Source organism: Asparagus officinalis, chromosome 4 (assembly GCF_001876935.1).
Source record: "Asparagus officinalis chromosome 4, Aspof.V1, whole genome shotgun sequence".
Taxonomy (NCBI): Eukaryota; Viridiplantae; Streptophyta; class Magnoliopsida; order Asparagales; family Asparagaceae; genus Asparagus; species Asparagus officinalis.
The window spans coordinates 73,094,565-73,113,554 of NC_033797.1; the positions used below are offsets into that span (position 1 = coordinate 73,094,565).

An 18,990-nucleotide genomic window follows, 5' to 3' on the forward strand; every position below is an offset into this window, starting at 1 on the left:
TTCAAGATAAAGAGGGGAGTTTCCATTAGGGAGCATGTTAACAACTTCACAAAGCTACTTTCAGACATGGCCAATGTGGATATCATGGTTGAGGATGAAAACAAGGTGATGCTACTTTTGTGTTCGTTGCCCGATGATGATTATGGTACTTTTGTCCTAACTATGATTAATGGAAGAACTACTGTTAGTTACAAGGAGGTGACCTCAGCGTTGGTTAATTATGAGTTGAGGAAGAGTGTGGATGAGTCCTCCGAGAAGGCATCGGGAGATGCATTAGTAGTTCATGGCCGTGGTTCAAACCGAAGCAGGAGGTCGCAGTCTAGAGATGCACATCGTAGGATTCGTAGAAATCAGTGTGACTTTTGTAAAGAGGATGGACATTGGAAAGCTGAATGCCCAAAGTTAGATCGAGGCGAGAAGAATAAGGGGAAAGTTGTACAAGCTTCAGATGTGAATGTTGTCAAGACTAGTGACAACAATTCAGATTCGGATTCTTCAGGCTATTCATTGTCTGCACTACCATCAGTTTGTATTGCCAACTCTACAGAGTGGATGTTGGATTCGGGTGCTTCATACCACGTTTGCCCTAAGAGTGATTGGTTCTCCAGCTTTCAGAAGTTGGAAAGAGAGGATGTTGTGCTCATGGGTAATAGACATGCATGCTCTATTGGTGGTATTGGCACTGTTCGGATTAAGATGAGTGACAGGGTGATTCGGGAGTTGAATGAAGTGAGGCTCGTTCCACAATTGAAGATGAACATCATTTCACTTGGAGCTTTGAAGGTAGCAGGCTATAAGGTGACCTTGGTGGATGCACTCTTGAAGGTCATATTGGGGTCCATGATTGTGATGAAGGGCGTCAGAAGGAGCAATTTGTATTATTTGCTTGGAAGCACGACAATTGATAGGGAGATAACGACTTCATCAGATTTGGCTAGACTGTGACGTTGTTTAATGCTGGGTTATTTGATTGGTAATATCGTGCATAGGTTGTTAAGGAGTGCTTTGACCTGCAGTTTGAAGTCCTGTGAACCCATTGGTATGAGCAAGAAGACCGAGGTGGAGTTTGACACTTCTATCCATTATTCGAGGGGTCTTCTGAGGGATGTTCATTCAGGCATTCGGGAGCCTTCTAATGGAGTATTATTGAGAGGTAATAGGTATGTGGTTTCCGCAGTTGGGGATTGCTATAGGCATTGGTGGGTTGCAACCAAGTCCCGTTGTTGTGAAGTCCTAGAAGCCCGCAATAGATGGAGGAAGTGTGTTAGTAGAAAGGTAACCCGACGTTCTGATTATGGTAGGGATTCTTTCTTGCATTTGTGCCAAGCTCACGACAATTGGAGACACTTCATTGGTGTGGAAACTTTGAGGCGACGAGGCGTGATGGCAGATTTGGGGAGCTGTTCCTTTCTGGAGGAGGATCGGCGTTTGATGTCGAGCATTGGTATTGGTGTGCAGGCTACGACATGTTTGGATCGTCTTATGTATAGGTTGCTGACTGCTGCATGTAGAGATATAGGATCTGGTGGAGCTGCTTCAGATTTTGGGTTGCGTCGGATGTTTGTCTACCCAGCACTTGGTCACATCATGGATGTGAGATTTGATCCGATAGCACATTTGGGATTCAGAGGCGTGTTTGATTATCAGGTATTGGCTTCTGACTTTGTTCTGAGCAGGTATGTCAAGTTTGACTCTCGGCAGGTGGAGAGTGATGATCAGATCATTAGGACATCACAGCGGGTGGAGAGTGATGCTACTCCACGTTGGGTGGAGACTCCAGATCATACTGTATTATTTGGGATTCTAGCTGATATGACACAGATTGGGAATCATGCTGATTCGGATGTAGATGATAAGTTGATTGATTCAAGTGCAGCTGATAAATGTAGTTTGAATATGGCTATTGGTTCATCTCAGGTGGAGATGTTTGGATTGTTTCAGTTTGGGGCCATTGGAGGTGCTATCAGTCGTAGACTTGATCGTGATGTTGGAGAATAGTTGCGAACTCTTTTAGTGGATTAAGACCTTTGGAGGCCATTTGGTGAACTACGTGAATGCTTGATTCCTTGGGCAAGAGGACACGTAGGCAGTCATTTTATGATTCTGCCGATTTGGTGAGTGACATCAACATTTGGGGTGAGTGTTCGCACTCCCATTTGGGTCTCAGCAAGTGAGGCATTTGGTGTAGTCGGTGTAGGCTCAGTTTGATTTGGTGAGTAAACACTATTTGGTTTAGGTTGAGTGTTCGCACTCTCGTTTGGGTCTCGACCTGTTGTGGATGGAGTCCATTGTCATGAGTCTGTTTCCATGACGTACTGGATGTAACAAGTGAGACATTTGGTTTGGTTGGTGTCGGCTCAGTTTTGGGAAAACTTCGCCGAGGTGGAGAATTGTGAGTGAGGCCCACCTTTCCCACGTGAAGAGGCTTCATGAATCGGACTTCACTTTCCCACGTGACGAGACTTCATGAATCGGACTTAACGAAACCTAGTGAAAGGGTTGTGAACATGGAGTGGGGACCACATGTGTGAACGCGTTATCTGTGAACGCGGACGCGGCCTCGTTTCCGCTGGAAAATCACGTCGTTGCGGGTAAGCCCACCCGAAAACCAATTCGTAGCTATATATATAGCCTTGGATTCCTAGGGTTTTTGAGTGTGCGAAGTTGAGGCAGAAAAAAACAATCATTGGCGGTTGGGCTTGAAGAATCAAAACTCGCAGACGTGCAAAGGACGACGTTGTGCAAGGAGTTTTGTTTTGTGACTGTAGTTGTTTGGGCAGAGCTTTTGGCTGCAGTGTTTTTTTTTTCTTTGAGAGAATATTTATGTGAGGGATCTGAGGGTTTGTGAGAGGGTTTAGGTTATGAGATTGTAAACCCTAGTTGTATCTCTCCCTCTAATAGTAGATCTCCCCCTCCTTGCCCCGTGGACGTAGGAAGTTTGCCGAACCACGTAAAATTTGTGTTCTTACCGTGATTTGTAATAGCTTGTAGGATCCCTCGACAGGTCAGTCCTAGAACTGATGAGAGGAAGAACCGATATCTCACTTTGTTGAGATATCCGCTTCAGATTCTTGTTTCCTTGGTGAAACATGAATTCTTACGATCTAATCTCTTGTTGTGCACCTTGCGCACCGGAGGTGCTGCCGAAATTTTCGCTGCGCACAACAGTAGGTAAGTTTGCCGAACCACGTAAATCTGTTGTTTCGTCTCATCTACTTATTGTTTTATCTGTGTATTCGTTATTGTATGTATTAGTTGGTTTAAGTTTGGTGAAAACTCAAGGTAAGGTTGTTTTCTCTCGGGATTGATTTAGCTTCCGCTGCGGTGTGGGCATCTCTCGCCCCCAACACTATCTAAAAGGACACATCTAATTAATCCGTGATTTTGTACTTAATTACGATCGGAGCATCACTTTTCTAATTAGTATGTACAAGACTCGCGTTCATGCACATACCCGATCGAAAACTACCACAGATCAGGTCCAGGTGCAAGTGCAACCCAGACCTTAAACAACACAAAGCCACGACTATCGTGTCACCTGCTCATCATGCCTGAGAATAGCAAAAACATTTTTTATATAACAATATCCAAACAGTGATATACTCAAATCAACACGGTAATAAATGAATGAAGCCTAATTGGCAATAAATTAAATTGTTTTTTTTTTTGACGAGGCTTTTGGCTTTGGTGGTTGAGCGTTCGCTCTTTGCTAGGAACTACCAACATTAATAGGCAACCAGCCCCACCTATTTATCCCCTCTCCCTCTCTCTCTCTCTCTCTCCAGCTCTCTTTGCCGCCCATCTACCCCTTGACTGCTGACCCCGCAGCCTTCCCATTTCCTTTCCCTTTATATAAGCCAACTCTTGGGAGGTGAACCTCTCATGCACTTCACTTCACCTCTATTTTAATTTCTTTCGTTTCCAATCTCTCTCTTTCCCCCCCACATAAGTAGTCCTCATTTCCTTTAGCTTGCACTTGATTAGAAAGAGATCGATATGGAGATTGCTGAGCCTGGAGTTATGGATCGAGAGAGATTGACGGCCGAAATGGCCTTCAAGGACACATCCATTGTCATCAAGATTCGTCGAAGGCTGCCGGACTTCCTTCAGTCTGTTAAACTGAAGTACGTCAAGCTCGGATTCAGATACACCCGCCTTCCCTCCGTTTATCTGTTGCTTCCCCTTCTCGCTGTGGCCGCTGCCTTAGCTCTCCGTATCGAGACTAAAGTAACTGTGCCGGCCGTTGATTTTGTGACGGCCCTCAGCACGTCGGCTGTGACGGTGTTCATCTTGACGGCGTACTATTTCAAGCGGCCGAGGCCAGTTTATCTAGTCGATTACGCTTGCTACAAGCCGGAGGACAAGCATAAGATCTCGAACGGCTCGTTCTTTGAGGATGACGGACGCACCAAGGCGTTCAACGGCCAGTTCCCTCGGCTTTCAGACCAAAATCACCACTCGATCAGGATTAGGAGACAGACGTACTTGCCACCTGAATCCCAGGCTCGCCCGCCGAGGACTGAACCATGGCCGAGCGAGGCTGGAGCCGAGGCCGTCAGCTTCGGGTGCTTGATTTCGCTCTTCGAGATCCACGGCTATCAATCCCAGCGCTATGTCGGGCGTGCTCATCGTCAACTGGCGCAGCATAAACCCACGCGCGTCTCTGCCGAACCAATGATGCCAGGGGTCTCGGCCCGGGGCGGCTCCGCGCCCCGGGCCGTTCGTGCTTTCATTTTGGGTGAACGTGAGTATATTTAATGCAGACGGGCGCGGAAACTATCAAGAGCGACCTTGTTTGCCGGGGGATGGCTGCAGCGCTGCCGTCTGATTTCCGGATCGACCTTGCTAAAACATGCCTGCACGGCCCAATCCTGAACTCTTACGCCGTTTCGTCCTCAGCACCGCAGAACATCACTCTAAATTGGTAACTTCGGCCCAACGTAACGCTCTATGCCTGCTGTCCTAACTGCATTATTCCGAATGCATGGGGGGTCGCCGCGGTGTTGCTATCCAACAAGCGTACGACGCTCGCGAGCATGGTACCGCATTAGTGCCCACACGTCGCACGCCCACAAGGGGCCGGACGACAGCTGCTACGGCTGGCGCGTCTATCAGCAGCGTGGACTCGGACGGCCAACCCGTACGGCGTCTCGCTCGCCCGCCGCAGCTAATGCAGGTCGCAGGCGACGCCTCGTTTTTAAAAACCAACATAACCACATCTCGCCGCGCCCGTTAGTCCTACCTCTAACAGAACAAGCCAAATTTCTTGCAACGCTCCTCGCTCGGCGACTCCTAAAACTGAAAGGGGTTCGGCCGTACATCCCCGATTTCAAGCGCGCATTCGAGCACTTCTGCGTGCACGCGGGCGGCCGAGCCGTGCTGGACGAAGTGCAGAAGAATCTAGGGTTGGCGGAGCGGGACATGGAGGCGTCGCGCAGCGTGCTGCATAGGTTCGGCAACACGAGCAGCAGCTCGCTGTGGTACGAGCTCTCCTACGCGGAGGCGAAGGGGAGGGTCGCGCGCGGGGACCGCGTGTGGCAGATCGGGTTCGGGTCGGGGTTCAAGTGCAACAGCGCCGTTTGGCGCGCGCTGAGGGACGTGCCGGCGACCGTTGTCAACGGGAAATGCAACCCGTGGGGAGATTGCATTGATCGTTACCCAGTCCCCAGCTGCAAGTGAAAGGGCCCCAGGATCATTAAAACTGTTACTGTTGGTAGTTGGTGCCCCCTCACACTTGGAAGTAGTACGTAGTGTTATTATTCTTTTGTAAGTTTCTGTTGTGGGAATAGCTGGTTCTAGGCTGTAAACGTGTGTGAGATTTGATTGGTGTGCAGGATTAAATTATTTGTTGAAATTTATGAAACTGGGGGGAAGGAAGGGGTCAAAAGTTTGGTTTACGGTTACTTGTAGCTGTTGGAGGTGTAAGGGCACACGTAAAGAGGGGACACACGCTCCTTCACGCATAAACTGTGTGTTCGAAGATTAAGGGGAGCAGGTGATGGAAGGATGTTGTTTGCGTTTATTCATGACTTCATGTATACGTACGTTACCCTTTTCTACAAAGAAGATCGAGAAGGAATGTTATCTAAGTTCTCAAGAATTTTATTAAGATCCATGTTAGTATTATTATTATTATTATTATTTGTTATTTCGTTTCTTCTATAATTCTTATTGATGGCCTGAGTTTTAATTTCTAATAGTGGATTCGTAAGAATTCCGTATGTAAAGCGCATTAGTTGAAGAGAGGAGCGTCATTTTCACAGACAAAATTTGATCATTTGGATTGCATTTTTCCAAGCAGTGTGATATTAAATTGAGTAGTAAGTAAGTGTTTGGATGCCCAAAAATAAATGAAAAGTGAAAAAGGTAATAAACTTCCATCTTAAAGTGACAAATCTGAAAAGAGTACGTACTTTCTATTTAAAAAGAGAAAAAAAAATCTTTATTTGACTTGTGAAAAATGAAAATTTTGGAGGTTGAATTGAAAAACTTATATGACATTCATTTTTCATCTTCTATTATTCATCGATCCTTTTCAGCCTCCCAAAGAAAGAAACTAAAAAAGGAATACATCTTAACTTGAAGAAAGAGAAAATCAATTATAGTTTTTCTTTTCTTTTCTTTTTCTATAATTCCGTTTTTACACCTAAAATCACTTTACAATTTTTCGATTAATTTTCTCATTCGTTTTCTACATTAAAAAAATGTCCTAGGCACTTTTTCATGTATTTATTACCATATGAGCTGATCATGAGTCAATGAGTGAAAAATTTCCCACTTGTCTGAATTCGTCATGTGATTCTAGGTAGTAGTGTTGGGAACAAGCTGAAGCTTATTTATGTATGTGGACTTGTAGCAAAATTTAATAGGTGCAAGCGTGATTAAGCAACGGGAAAGTCTTCGGCAATTCCCATTTTGGTGGATCATGCATGGCCATCGCATTTTTTTAATATTAGACGTCGCTACTTGATGCAGTCTATGCATGGATGGGTACAAGAAACTTCAAGGAATTAAAAAAAAAAAAGGAAAACGTGTGAACGCTGGAAATTAATATTATTATAACTGTGCTTTAGTTCTGATGTCAAGTATACGTTAATTTAGTGATGCATATTTTTGCACAATGTTCTTTTATTTTTTTCACCAATTTCTTCGAGAGTCCATATTTGATGCACACGGGAATTATGAGTTAATAAATTGCACTTTAAGTAGCGACATAGGTTCATCAAATAATTATCAAATGTCAATATTTATTTGCTTAAATGTTCATTTAGATTAATTAAGTAGCATTGTTCTTTCACCAATCAAGCCACTTTGACTTGTAAATTTCACAAGAAAATGCATGAAAATGTCGGGCCATGATCGAGTTTGTAGGTCAATCATACTCCTTTTAAAAGCATGAGTTCGGAAAAATCTTTCGGTAGACAAAAATGCCCTTTGGAATTCAAATATTATTAAGTAAGAGTAAGTTGATAAATTGATAAATTCTTATTGGATATACATAGTATGGGGATACAATTTAAATTAAAATGTAAACCTCAATAAAATTATTAAATGCCAAATTTACAAATGTATACAAGATGAATGGCGTGTATGCAAAAACCAAATAAATTAATGAGACAAATAATGTCTGCCCCAAAGGTCAAACCCATGAACAGCGCAGACCTACAAATGTACATAATGTGGACGAGATATTTGCAAAATCCACGAAATAAATTAAAGAGACAAAATCGTTCTCAAAATTATAAAAAAGAAAAATTAAAACAAACGACTACGATCTGAGGACACAATGTGGCGATCTCTCACCGACTAAATTTCAAGTAGTTCACGATACTGCATAATTAGTTTCAAAGTTTAATTTTACTATTATTATTTAAATAGAACTTTTTTACAATTATTATCCTTTAAAATGCAACATTGTTTGCGTCGAAAATTGTTTTCTTCATTGCGGAATTCGTTACAACTTCAGTCGTTTACAATAAGTTCAAAAAGTAAAATTAGCCTTTTTATAAGACTTTCTTACACAATGAAAATAAAAAAGTTACAACTCTCTTCAAGCACACACTGAGGACATTTATCACCCGCTGCTTGCGTTAGTCCGTGGACTATCGCGGATCAGATCCGGTTGACAGAATAAAAATTTAATGCTCTTGCTTCACATAGAAAACAATCGCGGAAGTAAATAATCTTAATAAAGTGAGATTACTATTCTTCTCGAGATCAAAACAAAGTCTGATCTCAAGGAATGATGAAACGGGCCTCAGATCCTTCGAATAGCTCCTTCTTTATACTAGAGTTCGCCAAGATCTGCTAGCTCTGCTCTAAAATTCGTGGTTCACTCTTCACAGGGACATCACCTCGCCTAAAATTTGGATCCCCCATGTATAGGGCTTTAGGTTTGTATTTATAGGCTTTAGTTGCGGTGTTTTTGGATAAGAACAAGTGATTTGGCCTCATCTTCAGTTAATAATGACCTAACCACGTTTAGAAATGATATCCAAGTAGTTAGGAGGCTCAAAAACAAAGAAATCCTGAGAAAACATCGAAATACGTGTTTTCAACATTTTGTTATTTTCTTTCTTTGATTATTACTCTAGTTTGGCCGAAAAATCAAGCTTAGGGGTTTTGGTTTCGGGTGTCCCACCGGGTTGGTTTATCCTTTGTTTGGTTTGATTGAGTATGTCCTGCAAGTTTGAGTGGGAGAATTGATCTTTAATTCTCGGTTATAGGGGAGAATCGAAACTTTAATTTGGTTTTGCATGATGATCGAGCTTCTTTGCTTGATTTTGTGTGAGAACCATGCCTTTGGTTTTTTTTCTTGATTTTGTGTGAGAACTTGTATGGAAACCGAACTTTTCATTTTGCTCCATTAGTTGAACTTCGGGTGATTGTCGAAGATTTGACTTCGGTTTGGATGCTAACCAAATTGGTTAACTTAATCTTTAGATCCGAAACTCTTAGACTTGGGTACACGGCTGTGTGCATTTGATTCATCTTCTTACATTCTGATTTTCAGCTTTGAGGGGAATTTTGAGACCTTGTACTTGGTTGTATGTGTGGATTGGACTATTTGTGAGAGACCCAAACCTGATTTGGGCCATTTGGATGATGAACAAACCCTAGGTCTCGTTATTCGGGTGTGAATCGAGCTTGTTGCTTGTATTTGGGATGAGAATCGATACCATCACTTGGTTGAGTGTACCCCGTTGGTTTAATTGGACTTTAACCGAAAAATCCTATTTTTATAGAATTTCGGCTAAATTTCATAATTTCCCTTTTAATCTCGGGTTTATGTACCCTAATTCTTGATATAAATGCACCGTTGTCTTTCATTACAGATTAGCTATGTCACCGAAGAGATTACGCATTCTAAGGGGTCGATCAGCTACTCAGTCACCTGAGAGAGAGTCTTCATCATATGCCGGTAAGCTTTTACCACTTTTACTCATGAATTTAAATTTTGATATGCTGTAGACTGTATCCCCACTTTTTTCTCCTTCGTGAGGCAATTGGGAAGAGCTGACATTCTCCTTTGTGAGAGTTGACGCTTATAAGATGTGCTTTGCTTGGTCAAAACACATCTTAAGGCAATAAGGTGCAATTTCATGTTGTATCGCATCACGTAAGATGTGGTATATTGTCACATTAATTGCGCGACAACATACATTGTCCTCCGTGTGCGTAATACAATTGAAATTGTCTCGCTAATTATAGGGCAGCGACTTTATCTCAAAGATTCGTGATATGAGTTCAACGCCTGTATTGCCTTAAAAAAAATTCTTGTAACCGTGTTTAATAAATACGCGCTACTTTTTTCAGTTGAATTCCCTCTAGAGGCATTCTCCCCTTACACGGTGGACGGCCACCGTAGTGAGACTTATGCGTCTACTGATGATCTCATGCTTATCCCAGCTATTCCCTAATTTGCGCTGGGTGGGCCTGAAGAACTTCCTCAGCTGGTGTGGAAGGGAGATTGTGGTACCCTACGGCAATTGATCACTGACGCACATCTTGTCAAAGATTCCAGCTCTACCCATCCTTTGAGGAAACCAAATTATTTGTTCGGCGACTCCGTTGAAGAACTGGCCATTGTATCTCTCAAAGTTGAGCAATGGCTACATAAAGATGATGGGGACTTCCTATATCTTCCCCTAATTCCTCATCATCATTCGCTAACTGAGTTGCGGTGTCAAGCCGTAACACGGGAGATGTCATGGGGCTTGATGGAGGAACACAACCACATCCATTGCGGATACATCACCTAATAGACTATTCCGGGCTCAAGTGACAAAAACCACATATCCGGATTGCATCCCAGTGTGTTGGGACTAAATGACCCACTACGAGGTGAGTTATTTACAATCACCAATACTTTAAAGAATCTTCTCGCGAGATTAGGATGAGAAATGCCTACAACGGGTCACAGGTGTTACGGCTGGGTTCATTCTTCAGACAAGCTTTGATTGGCTCGTATGACTAGCTATGTTCTCAGCCGATGGAGTGGGGAGTTGAAAGCCAGTGGTTTGTATGCAGTTGTTCACGCTTCCATGTATGGGTTGCCAATCAGCATCCCTCATTTCCTTGTATTGTTAGAGCTCTATGATCCGGACACAAACACCTTTTTGACCAAGCACGAAGAACTAGGGTTAGCTCTATATGAGATGCATAAAGTTTTCGGTCTGTCGATGGGGAACATGCCATACCAGGAATAATTTCCTTCCAACTAGGAGCTGCATCAGCTGAAGGTACGCATGCCCGGTCGCTACAACACTCTGTGGGATCTCACTTGTCATTATCATATAGCTCTAGCAGGTGTTGACCCACTGGCAAAGAAGACGCGACCACAAATAAGTTTAAAGCGATTCGGGGATTACTTATTCAAGCATTTGGATAGCAGCTCTAGCGAGGCGATCTGTGAGCTGGCGCCGCTAACTCCCTTAGAGGTCAATGAATTGATCGAGAAGTCCAGTGCCCGGTCTTATACCACCGTTGGTACCGAGAGAAATTTTCCTACAGGAACTAAGTTCCAAACATTTCTACGGCAGGCGATGAAGCCAATTCAGTCGATGACTCTCTTAGCTGGTTACCTCACGATTTGGTTAAAGAAACGCATGGTACCGTATCAGTCTACTGATGCTCTTCCAATAGAAGTGCTTTATCTAGTGGTTCAGCTCGCCCACCAAAAACAATTTTCCCTTCTTCTGGTGATGGTTTCCGATATTCACCGTGGACTCCGCTCACATAGTCAGTGCTTTCACACAGGGAGAAGGCAAGCCGTCGACTCAGATTCCTCTCGCTAAGGTGAATCTCCTCTACACTTATCTGATGGCGTGGTTCGTCCTCCATCGCTCAAATATGATGTTAGCAACGAGCACTACAGATCAATCCATTCCCCTACTACAATTGCTAGAAAATTACAGGTGGAAGGGATGAGGATTCTCAAAAATAAAGAAGCAATTGTAGAATCACAAGTGTTGGATTTTCTCCACATGCTTCCCGTGGTTCTCTGGTTAATACGATGATTCATTGGTTGATGAGGAAAGGCCGAGGATGAATTGGACATGTTTTGATGTCGGCTGCTTCAATTAGTTAATAAACATTAGACCGGGTTATCTGATCTTCCAAGTGAGAAATCACTGCTACATAGAGCCGTATTTGCCTTGTCGGTTCGCTCGTCAGCTCGGATATGATCAACAATCTATTGGGAACCCGAATCGGCAACTTCAAACTCGTGGCGGACTAGTAGACGGTGCTCGGGTATGGCTATAGAGCATAACGGGTTGCACCGGTGCTAGGTTCGGTCTTCTAGGTGCTGAACGTCGGTTGGAGCTTACATTCTTATGCTGCAGGTGGTTACTAGCAGGTAATAAACCCGTCCAGGTGAGGCCGATTGTGGAGTTAGCAGCCAAAGAAGCAGCCTGGATTGCTACCCAGATGGTTCACGAGGCTGAATATCAGAGGAGACAAGAAAAAGAGCCCGTCGGTCCTTCCGGTAAGGGCAAACAAGTAATAGAAGAAGAAGCGGAAGACATCTTTTCTTCTGAGGAAGAGACCTTTGAAGCAGATATCGTCAGTGGTGAAGGCACAAGAGTCGGCAGCGATGAAGAGGAGCTTGGAACAGGTCTGTCGGACTCCTTTCTCCACGAAATATTAGGTCTGGTGATTGCTGATCAGATTTGTCGATCTAATTTGCCTAAGTCTCCACCGGCTCTAAGGAAGCCGAGGTTGCAAGTTTTATTAACCTATCCTAACAGGATGACTTTTGAACTTCTAGGTGTGGCTTCTGAGAAGGAAGAAGAAGAAGAACGGTCTCCCCTTATCCACCATACAAGATCTCGAACTGTAGCTCAGGCTGCTTCACAGCCGAGTCGCGGATCAAGCTTAGGTACGAGAGATCCAACGCTTCTGAAGAGGCTCGATCTGCAAAGCGGAAGGTGTCACACAAGTCACAGATCAACCCGCGTGCTTTGAGTCGAAACCAGTTGGCGACGCGCCTATCGGGAGAGGAGTTAACTTCTCACCTTTGCATAGTCTTCTAATTCTCCTACTCATTAATTTTTTAGACTAAAAAAAATCCATGTTTCTTTGAAGATCACGAAGAAGGTGAAATGCCATACAATCCTCCTTCTCCCGGTCTTTCTTTTCTCGAAGAACCTGGCTTCTCACAACAAATGTGTGAGGCTATGGTCGAGGAGCCCACAAGCGTTGAAGCGGGTGTAGCTATTCGTATTAGCAAAGGTGCAGGCGCCGGACCTAATACAACCACAAGGATTTCAAGCTCAGGTATATTTAACACTGATGGTACACTATTCAAGTGGTGACTACAAGAATTGAAGGATTCGAAATTCATGCCTTCGCTAATTATTTCTATGCTTCTTGCTCTTTTAGAAAAATTGTAAGGAGTGAGCACAAGTGTTGGGGCTACAGAACCTAGTGCAGCTGCTGGAGGTGAGTTTGATTTCCACTCGTCGTAAATTCTCAACTTTTCTTCCTTCCATTTTAACACTTAGGTTTTCTGCATGTATTTCGATGGAGGGTTAAGATGAAGAAGAAACTTTTTGTGATGCGGCCCTTAGAGATTCGAATGCACCCTTATTTGACCCGACACAAGGCGCTTTAGGATTTGACGATAGGATATTCGACGACATGTTGTCAGAACAAGCCCATCGCGAGGCTGCCGAACCTATTGTTGCAGGTGATTCACCTACCGGTATGGGTTTTATCCCTGTGTTACAAATATTCATTTGTTGGTTTTCACTTAACCATAGGGGAGTTTCAATCGTAGGACCAGTCGTTGAGACTGATACAACTATTCTTGTTGGAAAGTCTGATGAACATGAGGGTCTCAATTTCTTGATGTTAGCAAGGACTATTATCGAGGCTTAGTCATCGGTTCCTCAAACTCAACTCATCATTCCTTCAAAATTGACGACCGTGGCGACCGTCGCAACTGCGGGTAGCAGCCTCATTGAACTAGTCGTGAGACCAACTGAAGAAGTTAGTGCGTCAACGGTTGTTACACCTGCAGTAATTCCACCGGTTCATGAGGTTAGACAGGTGGAACCGAGTGCGGGGCGTTCAACTGAGGAAAGCTCTGCAGGCATTGGTAAGTTCCATCTTATTGTTTGACTTAGAGATATTTTATATTTCAAAATATTTATCTCTTCTTTTCCTCGTAGGGCTCTCGTCTCAGCTTCATGACTTCGTCAAGGCGCTGCTATCAAATGATGACCTAGATAAAGTCATTCTCTGGATGGTAGTTAGTTCTTTCTTCTCATTCGTGGACAAGATGATTGACAAGCTTCTAAACAAAGGATTTTCTCTTTATCATTTCAAACAGTATCTCGACTGTCAAGTGGCCTTCATGAGTAATCAAGGACATTTAGATCTGGCAGATGTTATTATTGCAGACTTGGACCGTCTCAAGCGTGAGTTTTAGAATTTGAAGGAATTCCAAGCTGCAGGTGCTCCTTCATATGTGGCTGTTCAGATGGAAGCTAGGCTGCAGGTGTGGCGCGATGCTCGAGCGTCCACTAATTTAAAGATCCGGGAGCAACAAGATCGTGTTCGTCAGGTGCAAATAGCCCTCACTGATAAATTGGCGACCCTTCGCAACCTTGATTCTTCTCTGATATCAGGTGCCGCCGAAATAGAATGACTCAAGCTAGAGCTTATAGCGGTGGAGGAGGCTCAGGCCATCTTGGAGATGATGAAGGTTCGCGCGGAGCACACTCGAGTAGTGTTGTCCGAGCAGTTAGAACTTTCCAATGGGAAGTTAGCTACGATGAAGGCAGAGGCCGCGAAGGTATTGGCTGCTGATGAAGAATCCTTGAAGGCTACATTGCAGAGCGAGCTCGAGAAGCCTATGCGGAGGAATTGTCCAAATTAAAACAGCAAGTCCATAGTCACAAGCTCAATGTAGATTGATTGCTTCTTTCTTGTATCTACAGACTTAATTTTTTATTAATGGAAGATATTTCTCTGTTTTTGTTGTATTTTTATTACAATTTCTCATTTTGTTTGGAATAATCAACCAAAATACTTATAGTATTTTTGGCAAAGGCTCAGCCATCAATGAGTTTGATGTGCCTTTACCGATTATCATTTGAATCGGTCTAGCATATGAATTATCTAAGTCCATTTCACATATAACGTTGCGCTAAAAGAATGAACCCTCTTAGATTGAGAGCTACGATACCGAATATGTAGACTTTACTATTTTACAAAAATATGCTACCCAGCAACGCGTATTAGGTGTAAACTTATTCCTATAAAAGATTCATGATAGAGTTTCTCATGCGTGTAAGGCACGGATTTTTGCGTTATTAATAACAGCCTGTCGCGATGTCGAATACACGGACTTTTGTCCTTTTTGCGGTAAAAGACTAATCGATAATGCATGTTAGGTGCTAATTTATCACTACTTAGGATTCAGGATAAAAATCTCCATACGTGTAAGGCACGGATTTTAGCGTTATTAATAACGACCTTCCACGATGTTGAATACGCGGGCTTTTATCCTTTTTGCGGTAAAAGACTAACCGGCAACGCGTGTTAGGCGCTGACATATCCCTACTTAGGATTCGGGATAAAATTTCTCATGCGTAAAAGACATGGATTTTTGTTGCTATGATGTTGAATACATAGACTTGGTCATTTTCACGAGAATGGACCACCCGACAATATGTGTTAGATACAGACTTATCTTTATTTAGGGATCAAGATAAAGTCACCCATGCGTAAAAGGCATGTATTTTTGTCACCATGATGTTGAATACGTAGACTTGGTCATTTTCGTGGGAATGGACCATCCGACTGTTAGACCCTAGGGGGGTGATTAGGGTCTTATGCTAATCTAATCCGATTTTATACCAATTAAAACTTATTAATAAATTATTCTTCTTGTAAGATAGATATGCAATATGTTATAAGCAAGAATAAGCAATATGAACAAATGAATATATCCTAGCAATGAGATATACTATGAAATATATATAAGGATATATAAACTAACACAAGGGCGAAATAAACAATCTACAAATGTGATAGGGCAATTGACAATGGCGACAAGAATGTAATAAACATTAAGCACAAATGAAACGTCAAAGCAAACTCAAACACAAGAAAATAATCACGGAGTTCGGACCTTCCGTCCTACGTCTCTGCTCCCCACTCTCGGAGAGAAATCTACTATCACAATCGGGTTTTTTACACTCACTCGAATAATGTTTACACCTCACAATTTCATTCACGGAGTTCGGTCCCCATGACCTACGTCTCTGCTCCTCACCTCGAGGATATCTCCACTTCATACTCGGTTTTCTAGCTAACCAAAAACTTTATAATCTCACAATATAGCAAATGATTTGTTCTCTACAATAGATAACAACTCAATGTAAGCTCACACTCAATTGTTACAAATCTCACCAACCCAAATATACTATATATAAAAATACAATAAGCTCAAGTGGGTGTGTGTAAACAATGAGTGAAATAGAATCAAACTCAATTAAAGTCTAGTAAATATAAATATGACAATGTAAATATAAACAATCTAGATAATTGAGTTGAAAAAACTTCTCTAGAACAAGAGAGATGGAGATGTGAAGTGGAAAGCTCAAACCAAAGATGATCTCCTCTTCTTGTGAAACAATCTGCACAAACTTGAAACTTTTAACCCACACTTAAAAAAACTTAAACTCTTGTAAAAACTTATATAAAACATTCCTTGGTAGTATAAAATAGTTATGGAAAATGGGTATGTATAGGGAAGAAGAAAACAGCCCAAAAAACCCTAAAAACCCACTAAAAATATAAAAATCAGCAAGTTACCGTTACTGTGCAACGGTAACTTCGCCGGTTGGCCGTTACGGTCGACCGTGAGAAATAAAACTACAAAACTACTCTCTGGACTACAGACGGTCAACCGTGATGGTTGACCATACTGTAGCACAGTCGACTGTAGCGGTCGACCGCACTGTTCACGAACAGTTTCTAATTTTGACAGATTCTGGAATTTTGTGTATCTGACTTTGTAAAATAAATTAAAAATAGTAAATCAACTCCAAAAATCATAAAATTTTGAGAGACGGTTTTAGATATGTTGATAAACATGTTAGAGAAAGAATTTCGGAAATATCACTTACCAGTTGAGATAAATAAATGTTTAAACACAGATATATAGTTTCTAAAAAAACTACAAAAAACTCGATTTTGTAAATTCAATTGAAAATAAAAAAACAACTCCAAAATTAGTAAAACTTAGGGAAATGTTTGTATATATGATGATAAATTTGTAAACGAAGAAATTTTTCAAATCGCATTTCCTAATTGTGAAAACGCATCAGTTTTGCAAAAACATGCACGAACATGAGCTTATTAAAAACTTGATTTTGTAAATTCAAATAAACATAACAAATTAATTCCAAAATTGATAAAACTTTGGAAAACATTTACAAATAAACATAACAAATTAATTCCAAAATTGATAAAACTTTGGAAAACATTTATAAATATGAAATTGAATATGTTAGAAAAATAATTTCTCAAATTGAGTATCCTATTTGTGAAAACTCATGTATTTTGCAAGTGTGTCCAAAACATGAAAATGGGATATACATAAAATTTGATGTTTTGACATAAACAATGTTTTGAAACCCTATGAAATAATTTTATAGACTTAATGAAATATGTATACAATGATTGTTAAGTCCATAAACTAAAACTTTTGTATATATATAACTATATATATAAAAACCAAACATGTGTGTGTATATATGATTGAGCTTAAAGTACTAACACACATAATATAAATCCTAAACTAAATATACCCAAGCTTGATAGATCTTCGATGTAGCTCAACGCAGTACACTTGACGATAAAGCTAGAACTTGGATCTTCAATTTGAATTGCATAGGCTTCACTCTATAATTCCGCCAACCTCCATTTGATATGATCGTGAATGCTCGATTCCATGCATCCTCCAACTTATTGTTTGTCTACAATAAATAGAAAAACACAAACACTAGACAAATAATATTAGTAGTAAATTATTTATTAAATATCATCAAAACAAGAAGGCCAACACCGACAACATTTGTTAGATGCAGACTTACCTCTATTTAGGAATCGAGATAAAGTCCCCTATGCGTAAAAGGCATGGATTTTTGTGTAGTTGAAAGATTATTTCTTTTCTTGGGGCAAAGACGAACCCGATACCAGAGAAGAAAAATTTTATATTCTATTTCCAGGCCTTCTTTTAGAGTAAAGACGAACCTGATGCTAGAGAGGAATAATTTTATATTATATCTCCTGTTGCAAAAGAAACTCAAAGTGGGATCTCCACTTTGAGAATCTGGAATGTGAAACTAAGAGTGAGATCTCCACTCTGAGAATCAAAAAGATCTAGATAACTCTAACTTTTATAGAATTGGTTACCTAATCTGAAAATAAATTTTTTGTTTATTGAGATGGAATTCTGACTTCAGTCCTAACTTTTATAAGTTTGGCCAAAGGGAAAAGAGTAGAAGCTTTTCGTTTACCGAAAAATAATTCCGATTGTGGTCCTAATTGTTTGATGGTTTGACCATATAGGGGTTTTCAGTGTTAAGTGACATGGACTTAACATGAAAGGAGTTTGATAATTGCCATGGATCAGCAACTTGAGCTTTTGAGTACCGTGTTGGGACTTTAACATTAGGAGTGTTAAGTGCACAAATACATTAGGAGTTTGGATGGACTCAGCCGAAAGAATTTTGGTGGACCCACTGTCAGTTAATTTGATCAGTGAGGGACCTTGTGGTGGAGGACTGTGAATAGTCAAGCACTCCACAGGTGCATCATGGGAGTTTTGGGAGGGAACATTGACCGAATGAGGTCATTAAATCTCATCTCTACGAAAGAGTGCTCGGAAAGTCACAGTGAAAGAGTAATAATCACTTTATAAATGATTAAATAGCCATCGTTGGAGGTTCTTAATCACTTATTATCTTTGATTAAGGATGAATTATTCAGATGACTGGTCTTCATCTTGAATAATTAGTTGATCTCGGATTATCCTTAAGAATACCTTGCATAGCATTTTCTCCAGAAAATTCCTGTTAAATAGGTTATCCTGAGCATACTAAGGATAATACTTTTTTAGAAACTTCGTATTTATTGGCATTATGAGCTTATCACCGTATTGGGTAATTAAGCAATATGCATCGTTTGAGTAGCATGTCTCTATCACAAATGGTCCTTCTCATTTGGGTTGGAATTTGCCTTTCTTCTTGGACTCGAGTATCATTGGTCGCCGGACAACGAGAACCAAGTCTCCTTCCTTGAAGCTTCATTGTCAGACTCTTTTATCAAAAACCATGGAGATTCTGGCCTAGTAAAACTCAATTTATTGCTTAGCCTCTAGGTGCTTTTCATCTAACATCTCAAGTTCTTCGAGACGTTTCTAATGTTATTCCTTCGTCATCATTCCTGTTGTGAAAGCAATGCGAATGG

At 41.4% G+C, this 18,990-nt stretch overlaps 2 pseudogenes; both read left to right on the top strand.

The window, feature by feature from the left end:
- Nucleotides 3,659-4,678, top strand: LOC109838916 (annotated as a pseudogene).
- Nucleotides 4,944-6,111, top strand: LOC109838917 (annotated as a pseudogene).